A 6,000-nucleotide genomic window follows, 5' to 3' on the forward strand; every position below is an offset into this window, starting at 1 on the left:
ATTTGAAAGCAGGACAGGTCAGAGGGAAGGGATTTGATGGTAGGACGACGGGTCAGAGGGAAGGTTTGAAGGGAGCGGAACGGGTCAGAGGAGGGGGGGGGGGATTTGAAAGAAGGACAGGTCAGAGGGGAGGAGGACAGGTCAGAGGGAGGGGGATTTGAAGGCAAGGGGATGGGTCAGAGGGAGGGGAGCATTTGAAGGGAGGGGGGCAGGGCGGATTGGGGGATGGGTTTTGAAGGGAGGGGAATGGGTCAGAGGGGAGGGATTTGAAAGCAGGACAGGTCAGAGAGGAGGGATTTGATGGGAGAGAGACAGGTCAGAGGGGAGGGATTTGAAGGGAGCAGAACGGGTCAGAGGGGGGATTTTAAGGGAGGGAGATGGGTCAGAGTAGGGGGGGATTTGAAAGAAGAAGAAGGACAGGTCAGAGGGGAGGGATTTAAAGGGGGGAGGACGGGTCAGAGTGAGGGGGATTTGAAGGCAAGGGGACGGGTCAGAGGGGAGGGATTTGAAGGAAGGGGAACAGGTCTGAGGGAAGGGATTTGAAGAGAGGGGGACGGGTCTGAGGGAAGGGATTTGAAGAGAGGGGGACGGGTCTGAGGGAAGGGATTTGAAGAGAGGGGGACGGGTCTGAGGGAAGGGATTTGAAGAGAGGGGGACGGGTCTGAGGGAAGGGATTTGAAGAGAGGGGGACGGGTCTGAGGGAAGGGATTTGAAGAGAGGGGGACGGGTCTGAGGGAAGGGATTTGAAGAGAGGGGGACGGGTCTGAGGGAAGGGATTTGAAGAGAGGGGGACGGGTCAGAGGGAAGGGATTTGAAGAGAGGGGGACGGGTCAGAGGGAAGGGATTTGAAGAGAGGGGGACGGGTCAGAGGGAAGGGATTTGAAGAGAGGGGGACGGGTCAGAGGGAAGCATTTGAAGGGAGGCGGACAGGACGGATTGGGGGATGGGATTTGAAGGGAGGGGAATGGGTCGGAGGGGAACATTTGAAGGGAGGGGGGCAGGGCGAATTGGGGGATGGGATATGAAGGGAGGGGATCAGGTCGGGGGGGGGAATTGGAAAGGAGGGGGACGTGTCAGGGGGGATGGATTTGAAGGGAGGGGGATGGGTCAGAGGGAAGCATTTGAAGTGAGGGAGGCAGGGCGGATTGGGGGATTTGAAGGGAAGGGGTCAGGTCGAAGGAAGGGGGGTCTAATGGGAGGGGGGATGGGTTGGATTTGAAGAGAGGGGGGGATGGGTTAGGGGTATAGGAAGGGAGGGAGTAATTGAATGATAGGGGAAAGAAAGCTTTGGGGAGGGGGAATAGGTTAGAGGTAGGATTTGGAAGGAGGGGGCTGGGTTGGATTGGGGGAGGGATGTTTAGGAGAAGGGGGGGGGGGTTCATATTCTTTTCTGGAGTAAAGCTTTAATATATTGCGCCCCCTCCCCCGGTCACTTTATGAGATATCAGCAGCCCTGTAATGAGTCCTGTTCATACTTCTATCTCCGGGGCGGGTTTTCCTCACTGCCCCTCCTCACCACTCCCCGGACACTTCTTACCTTCATGTATGTGACCCCCCCCCCCGAACACACAATGTCCTCTTCCTGGATCACATTTCTACATAGGACAGACATACCATTGTGTTTTTGGGGGGGGGGGGATGTGTGAAGCGGAGGAAGGAAGTGTAGAGACTTCTAGGACAAAGCTCTCCTTCTGGTGAGAATTCCCTTCCCCCATATACACAGACAGTCAGGTGTATGGGGGCTCTCTGTACTTCATACACCCAGGAGAACGCTCCGCACTCTTCTCCCCCATCATGCCCCTATTACCTGTCAGTGAATCGGCAGATGACAGAGCGGGACCCCCCCGCCAAGTGTCAGAGCCGCGTACCCACACCTCTCTCACACATCATCTGACCTGTGATCCGGAACTACGTCACCACGTCGGCAGCGTCAGGTCGGATAGTGTACGGAAATGGGTGTTTAGGGCGTGAGCTATGTTGCTGGGGGGGAGTGGTCACACCATTGTGCTCCGCCCATATCCCCTCTCTCAGGCTCTGCTGTGCTGCTCCCCTCCCCCCTCCCCAGCATCTATAGAGACAGTGCAGAGACAAATGCCAGCGGCCAATGGAAAATGCTCCACCACTCACTGAGGGTTCATTCATACTTCCATAAGACGTTCCCTCTGAAAAGTGATTCACAGTGGATTGCTTTTCAGAGGGCAACTAGAAGGTGTTATGTTGCCCCCTTAATGCCCGTTTTTAACCCTGAAATGTGCGCGCCACAATTTATTTACATTTCTTATTGCTGACAACCAGCAGTTTATAATGGAGCTAATTTGCTGCAAATACAAGCCACGTGATTGGCCCATAGCTCCCAACTGTCCCTGATTTGGAGCAATGTCCCTCTGTCCCTCTTTCGTCCTCATTTGTCCCTCATTTTGGTCTGATCTCTATAATTGTATATAAAATGCACTTTTTATCATTCAAAAAGTGTTTCCCAGCGCTAAACCTTTCCTCCGATTTCTAAATAGCAGCATTTGTACATTCCAAAGCCAATATAAAAGAATAGAAGTGGGGAAAACCAGCAACTTGTGAGTTTAAAGCAGAGTTCCACCCAAAAGTGGAACTTCCGCTCATCGGATTCCTCCCCCCCTCCGGTGTCACATTTGGCACCTTTCAGGGGGGGAGGGGGGTGCAGATACCTGTCTAAGACGGGTATCTGCACCCACTTCCGGGAATAGACTCCCATGGGAGTCATGCCCCCTCCCCGCTGTCTCCTGGGAAAGACACAGGTCCCAGGAGATAGCGGGGACCATTGAAAAAGCGCAGCGCGACTCGCGCATGCGCAGTAGGGAATCGGGAAGTGAAGCCGCAACGCTTCACTTCCTGATTCCCTCACTGAGAATGGCGGCGGCAGCACCCGAGGATCGAGGGACGGTTCGGTTTAGGGTGCCGACATCGCTGGACCCCGGGACAGGTGAGTGACCTTATTTTAAAAGTCAGCAGCTGCAGTATTTGCAGCTGCTGACATCTAAAAAAAAAAAATTTTCGCGGGACTCCCGCTTTAACTAATCTTTTTTTTTTTTTTAATTCTCCTTTAAGGGGGCGTGTCCTATGCCTACATACTATTGCTAAGGCCAGGTTCACGCTGGTATGACATACGTACTAGGAGCTCATGTCACATGACGTGTATAAATCAATGGTTCCCTGTGAGAGCCGTCCTAACTGGTCCGACTCATGTCAGTCCCACTTTGAAAAAGGTTCTTGCACTACTTTGGTCCGACTTCAGCCTATTCAATATCATTGAAGTCAGATCAAAGTCGGATTCATCATCTTAACTGATCCCACTTGTGGCGTGCGACTTGTGCTCTTAGGATCTTGAACCTAAACCCCACGCCAAAATTAAAAAAAAAAAAAATGGCGTTGGGATACCCCCACCCCCAATTCCACACCAGGCACTTTGAGTCTGGTATGGATCTTGAAGGGAAACCCCACGCCAAAATGAAAAAAAAAAAACATTGCGAGGTCACCCCCAAAAATCCATACCAGACCCTTATCCGAGCATGCAGGTCAGGAAAGGGGTGGGGGAGCTGAGTGAGCGCCCCCCCCCTTGGACCATACCAGGTCACATGCCCTTAACTCTGCTCCCTCCACCCCAAAGCACCTTGCCCCCATGTTGATGGGGACAAGGACCTCTTCCCAAAAATCCTGGGCGGTGGTTGTGGGAGTCTGCGGGCAGGGGGCTTACCGGAATCTGGAAGCCCCCTTTAACAAGGGGGCCCCAGATCCCAACCCCCCCCCCCCCCCATGTGAATGAGTAAGGTGTACATTACTACTCATTCGCCCAAAAGAGTGTCAAAAATAAATGAAAACAGTACATAGGTTTTTGACAAAGTCGTTGTAGGTCCAACGTGTCTTTTTTCTCCAGTGATGTCTTCTCCCTCTGCTGTCTTCTTCCTCTGGTTCTTCCTCCGGGACTTCTCCTTCTGCTGTCTTCTTCCTCTGGTTCTTCTCCTTCTGCTGTCTTCTTCCTCTGGTTCTCCCTGGTTACTGGTTAAATCAAACTACTTATACTGGCTGTAAGAGCAAAGGGCTTTCTGATATAAGTGATCGGGCGGCACTTTCACAGGGCTCTCAAAGGAGCGCCCCCTCCGTGATGGCGGCACCTGCGGTGGTTCCTGGGCTCTCCTGTTCCACTGGGTAGGCTTGGACCACAGGAATCTGCTTCTGTGGTGAAAGCAGGAGGAACTCAGGGAACATCCATTCCCTGATCCCTCCTGCGGCTAATGACCCCGGAAGTGTGATGTCTACATCACTTCCAGTGGCACAGCTAGTGTAGCCAAGGATGTAGCTATTCAAGCACGATCTGTGTTTGAATAGTTGCATTGGAGGGCAGGGCATATACTGGGGGTCTAATACACCCCTATTGTCTCCATAAAGAGGACCTGTCACCTACCTATGCTATCATATAGGGGACTTGTTAACCTTCTTTGATAGCAACAATGTAAGAAAAACAATAATAACAACATCTTAATAAAAAAAATGTGTAGTAAAAATAATTTTTAAAAAAGTAAAGCATCCCCGCACACACCCCACATAAAAAGCACATTGTAGGCTGAGCACGTGTATGTAACATCAATTGCGCCACACATGTGTGGTTTCGCTGCAAACGTCAGAGTGAAAGCAATAATTCTAGGGCCATAATTCACAGTTAACTTTAAACTGATGACCTGTAAAGGCTTGTCTATGGAGAGTTTTGAGTACCATAGTATAAGTTTCCACAGGCATGCACAATTTTAAGACTTGACATGTTTGGTATCTATTTACTTGATGCAGCCCAATTATTTATATTTTACCAAAAAATGGTTATAATATTGAGTTTGTTTGGCCCTAAAATTAATTTTAGTGTAACTTTCTCTATAAAATATGTATTTGATAAATAAAAAAATGAAAAAAATACTGTGGTAGACAGTTGGTTAATTATAAACTGCCTGGTCTCTACCTCTGAAATAATGGCCTATCAAAAATTCTTTAAAAAGTGCAGATAATCTGTACAATATTGTTATATTCTGTCACAGGAAAAATACAATGTAATTGTTACTTTACAGATGCAGTCTGCCTGCTTTTTACCTCAGAAATTGCATCCTATTAAAAAAAAGCTAAGATTCGTCTAGCCAATACATAGAACTGTTATTTCTTATAAAAATAGTATAATTTATTATTTCTCACTAAACTCTTCCAGCTCGCATGTGAAAACATTGCATCCAGTTATAAAGGATGAAATCATGTGCAGCACATCTGTACAATTTTTATATCCTGTCTCAGAAAAATATATCGTCTTTTATATAATGTATTATTTCTGCCTGAAATCCGCCTGCTCTTTCCCTCCGAAATTGCTTTTTATTAAATAGGATGACATTAGGTGCAGAAATAATAAAGTCTCATTTAATATTTATGGAGGACATCTGCCTGCTCAATTTTTATATTCTGTCTCAGAACAAAATACTGTCTAATTCATTATTTCAGGCTAAAAATCTGCCTGCTCCGTCCCTCTGAAATTGCATCTTATTAAATAGTATTAAATTGGGTGCAGCAAATCCATTCAATTGTTGTAATCTATCTCTGAAAAATTAAAGTCTTATTTAATATGTATGGAGGAAATCTGCCTGTTCTCTCCCTTCTGAAATAGCAGGCTATCCAAAAAGGCCTAAAAGCTGTTGTGTAAGTCTCTACAATTTTGTCTGTCTTTACTCATAAAAAAAAACTGCAAGCATCCTAGCACAACCAATGACTTGGTTCCCAAGAGAACAGAATTTTCTCTGCCCAGATCTACTCCACCTCTTGATTTTCATCCGGCTGCTAAGCCTTACAAGGGTAGGAGGACTCCAATGCGGACACTGATATTAGAGGAGAACTAAGATGTAAGTGCAGACTCCGATTAGGACTCTGATGTAAAGGGGAATCAGTAAGAAGGACTCTGATGTAAAGGGGAATCAGTAAGGAGGACTCTGATGTAAAGGG

The 6,000-nt window shown here is 48.0% G+C and overlaps 1 protein-coding gene across 1 annotated transcript in view; it reads right to left on the bottom strand.

Annotated features, from left to right (window-relative positions):
- The window catches only part of MIOS (meiosis regulator for oocyte development), a 43,921-nt gene extending 41,981 nt beyond the window's left edge, over positions 1-1,940 (bottom strand). The window contains 1 exon segment of the mRNA XM_073629553.1: positions 1,808-1,940. The gene's annotated coding sequence lies outside the window, so the exon portion shown is untranslated.
- Between the last annotated feature and the right edge of the window lie 4,060 nt (positions 1,941-6,000).

Source organism: Aquarana catesbeiana, linkage group LG05, assembly GCF_042186555.1.
Source record: "Aquarana catesbeiana isolate 2022-GZ linkage group LG05, ASM4218655v1, whole genome shotgun sequence".
Classification (NCBI taxonomy): Eukaryota; Metazoa; Chordata; class Amphibia; order Anura; family Ranidae; genus Aquarana; species Aquarana catesbeiana.